The 4,638-nt window shown below is 28.7% G+C and overlaps 1 protein-coding gene across 1 annotated transcript in view; it reads right to left on the reverse strand.

Annotated features, from left to right (window-relative positions):
• The window catches only part of LOC123012942, a 58,326-nt gene that overhangs the window by 26,855 nt on the left and 26,833 nt on the right, over positions 1-4,638 (reverse strand). Inside the window, exon 3 of the mRNA XM_044411185.1 lies at positions 3,975-4,060. The gene's annotated coding sequence lies outside the window, so the exon portion shown is untranslated. The remainder of the gene's footprint in view (positions 1-3,974; positions 4,061-4,638) is intronic.

Here is a 4,638-nt window from a genome sequence, read left to right on the forward strand (position 1 = left end):
AGAGGATCTTATAAGACATTTATTCCAGTTTTTGAAACTACCCTTATATTCTCTATGATGAAAAAAGCCTATTAAAAAGGTAAACGAACATCTTATCCGGCCTATGCATTGACTTAACAAAAAAAAAGATTCTCGTCCGGTCAAATTAGTCATAAAAATAGTGGTCAAATAACAAAAATTCCAACAGAGCTAAATTTTGGTGGAGACCTTGGGTACACCATTAGAAATAAAGTGTCAAAAGTCCCCATCGATCCCATGTGTGCTAAAAAAGTTCTTCGGGGTCAAAGGTCAAAATTTGATGTTTTTTGGGTTCCTTTTGAAAACGGTAAGTTTTATCAAAAAAGTAGTCCAGACAAAAAAGATAGACCTTAAAATTATCTACAAAAAAGGTCCTTCTACTTTTTTTCCTAAGAACCACCATTGCTGAGATATCGCGATTTTAAAAGTTGAAGGAGTCACTTTCTATATGATATGCACATATACATAGTGCGCCAGAACTTACGCCCCCCAAAAAAATGCGATGTAGGGTAAGGTATCAGGAACATGAAAAAAATTAAAAAAAAAATCTATTTATAAAAATTTCGTAGTTATGAGAGTTTAAATTTAAAACTTTGCCTTTATTTCTTTCTGTTGGAAAAACAATTTCCCAAGTTTTTTTGCTTCAGGCTATTAGAAGAGGAATCAAGGAAGCTGTATCCTAAATTGTAACTCTGTTCAATGTTATTTGTGGCTTTCATTGACAAAATTTTTGTACATTTAGTAAATAATTATAAAAAAACATATACAAGTTCATCAGTATCATTAAATAAACATAAAAATGTCAAATGTCAAAAAATAAATGTCACCATTTTTTGACAGATAGAATTTTTTAAACATTTTTTCCATGTTTCTGGTATCTTATCTTACTTGAAATTTTTCTTCTACTTCATTAAACTTATAAATATCTCGATTCCAATAGAATTAAAAAGAATTTATTTGGTAATACWTACAGGTGTCCAAAAAATCYCGRATTTCCTTGAAAGGGAGTAATTGGGTAGTCTCCAGAGTACTAAAAAAATGTTGAAAAAATTCTATCTGTCAAAAAATTTTGACATTTATTTTTTGACATTTATCTATCTATATCTCAGCAATGGTGATTCTTAGAAAAGAAAGTATAAGGACCTTTTATGTAGATAATTTTAAGGTCCATCTTTTTAGTCAGGACTACTTTTTTGATAAAACTTACCATTTTCGAAGGAAATCCATAAAACCTCAAATTGTGACCTTTGACCCCGAATAACTTTTTTAGCACACATGGGATCGATGGGGACTTTTGACACTTTATTTCTAATGGTGTACCCAAGGTCTCCACCAAAATTTAGCTCTGTCGGAATTTTTGTTATTTGAAATGTCTATTTTGACCGGACTAACGTCCGTGGATCAAAAATAAAATTTTAGAATTTCTTTTCTCGCGCTCTTACTTAGAATTGCGTGATAACTGTACCACAGAAAAAATATTTGCCAAAAGATCTCAAAACTATATTATAAAGCTTCAAAATGTTTTTATATTTCGATGAGTTACAGCCTTTCAAAAAATTTAGGAAAATTTTTTGTTCCTTTAATTATTCAATTATTCCTTAATTTCAAAATTGTTTTAAACGTAAAATTGTAAAATGTACAGTTGTCTACCAACGTAATGTGTGCCACGTTGATTGTGCAGTCAATTGTACAAATTTAGTTCAGTTGTTAAACATAAGTGGACTAAGGTGTTTTGATGACGTAATAATTAATAAAAAAATTGTTATAACATTTGAATAATTCGATTCGATACGAAAAAATGTGGTGTTTGTCACGTAGAAAAATTTGAAGAAGCCAAAGGTTTGGTATTAATTTCTGAATGACTCTTTCTGTGCAATAAATAATAATAAAGGTTATTAGCGACTGGACCACAATCACAATCTAAATATAAAACCAGACGCTTTAAATTGCTGGGATAGACTGCGTTGATGATGATATCGAATGAAATTAGATGGAAAATAACAATTTAGATGTGTGCATGGGCGTAAATTCGGTAATGGAAGGAATTTCGAGTATGTCATGGCCGTGTATGAAATAAACTTTCATTTAGTGGCTGTTTTTTCATTTATTTTAAATGCAGTCGGAAAAATAAACTAATGATGTCCAAAAATATACAGGGTGCACCAGAACTCGCGCCCCAGAGAAAAAATTCAAGTAAGATAAGATACCAGGAACATGAAAAAAATGTTTTAAAAATTCCATCTGTCAAAAAATTTTGACATTAATTTTTTTTGACATTTGACATTTTTTATGTCTATATAATGATACTGATGATCAAGTTTATGTTTTTTTATAATTATTTAGTAAAAGTACAAAAATTTTGCCAATAAAAGCCACAAATAACATTAAACAGAGAATAGCTCCTTGTATTCTCTTCTAATAGCCTGTAACAAAAAAACTTGTAAAATTATTTTTCCAACAGAAATAAGTACTCAAAGTGCAAAATTTAAACTTTCATTTTTATAGATAGAATTTTTTTCCATGTTCTTGGTATCTTACCTTACATGCCATTTTTCTCTGGGCCGCGAATTCTGGTGCACCCTGTATATACAGCGTGATTTCTAAAAAAACTGCAGGGACTGTAGAAATTTTATTTATGGCTGGATATCAAAAATTAAAGAATAAATTAAATGGCTTTTCATATAGTAGGTATAGGACAATTTTAATTTTTTTCTAAATGTCATAGTAAATTTTGGGCTATATCCAACTTTCTAATTTCAAAGTGGAACCGATTGTTTTTTCTTTATAATTTGGAAGTTTTCTTAGTACACACTTTTACTTACTAGAAAATATTGTTTAAAAAAATTATCAAAATTAAAAAAAGTAAATAAAATCTAGTTGCTAGTTGTCAATGCCATTACTGTAATATCAAAAAGCAGCAAATGAAAGAAAATATTCCCAATATTTTTTCAAATTTTTAATAAGAAATGACAGTAATAATTACCTATAACAAAATAGAAAAACATGTAATTATGTCTGATTAATTTATTTAATTATTTATTTTGTTTACTTTTAATAAGATTATTGTTAACGTTAATTCTTTTATTGACACCATACAACTAGATTTTATTAACTTATTTCATTAAATTTTGTTGATAATTTTTTTAAACAATAATTTGTAGTAAAAGTGGAACATATTGCACAAGTCTGTTTCAACTTTCACAACTAATACCTTCCAAATTATAAAAAAATTGGGTTCCTATTTAAAATTTGGATATACCGTAAAATAAGACATTTAGAAAAATTCTAAAATTGTCATTTAATAATTTTTTTAATCGGGCCATAAATAAAAATTCTACAGCCCCTGTCGTATTTTATCACCCTGTAGGTAAGTTGTAATTTTTAATTTTATATTTTTGTAAAACAACTAAAATACGTCAAAACAACTATCATGAAAACAGGTAATATTTTTTATTTGTTTATACTAAATGTGTTAAAAACGATTTATTAAATTGCAGTGAAACATTTTTCAAATTTCTATCACTTGTTTTGTATTTTTCGGTGGGATTTAAACCTACACAAAATCCAGTAAGTCTCGTAAAAAGTAGAAAGTTTGGCTTTTTACATAACACAAGATTTTTTACTTTCACCTGAAAAACTCCTAATTCTTGATCAAAGTTTAACAGCGCCTTTCATGTCGTGATTCGGGTAAATGTTGAATGAAAAACATTTCAAAGCACTTTCATTGGTGCAAAGTTCAAGTCTGTCTCAAATTGAAATAAATTGAAATTAATTACCTAACGATATGCCAACTTGGTACAATAAATAACAAAGAAAAACACAACTTGTTTCATCTTGTAATTAGTGAAATAATTGGTTCAGTAAAGGATTTCGCCTAAGGGAAGGTTGATCTCAAAAAGTTTCATTAATCTTGCAATGTCGACAACACGGATTTACATCATAATATTTGGACTTACTTTCTTAACGGTGCAATTTAAATGAACGATGTTTGCCTCATCGGAAGGTTGCTGGACTCCTGACTTCTCCGACATGAGCATCCAACCTGAAAAATTGAAAAAAATCACAACTAATTTGAGTGAAAACAAAATATGTTCCTGAAAATGAAGTCTAATTGGACATAAAAACGGCACTAAAAAAGATAATTAGCGTTGCTCGTAAACTGTAACTGTAAAAAGCCATAAATTTGTGCGTCTTTTGTTTCACAATATTTCGTGTTGACTCGAGATTTATTTAATCTTCTTTTGAAACATTTTATTTAATCCGAATTTATGAAATATGTTAATAAAGCTCATGACAAGCTTCATAAATTTTATGTTTCCGTTTCCGGGACCGAATTTTACATCAATAATGTACCAATTCAGATTCGAGAAACAGATTTTTATCTGACAAGTCATAAACACGTCAGGAGCCATTTTGGTTCCTGTTCAGTGACCCATCATCGACATTTAGAAAATATAATTATTAAAATTCAAGTAATTTAAAAACGAACGAAATTTTTTGTTTTTGAGTTATGCGATTTTTTTATCAAAATTGCAATTTATGTAAAACAAAATTTAAGTTAAATATAAAGTAAATAGTTGTAACCCCTAGATTATAACCTTTTGAGAAAAATGGTTTTAT

Source organism: Tribolium madens, unplaced genomic scaffold, assembly GCF_015345945.1.
Source record: "Tribolium madens isolate multiple individuals breed KSU strain unplaced genomic scaffold, Tmad_KSU_1.1 Scaffold_96;HRSCAF=242;Tcas5.2_LG5, whole genome shotgun sequence".
NCBI lineage: Eukaryota > Metazoa > Arthropoda > Insecta > Coleoptera > Tenebrionidae > Tribolium > Tribolium madens.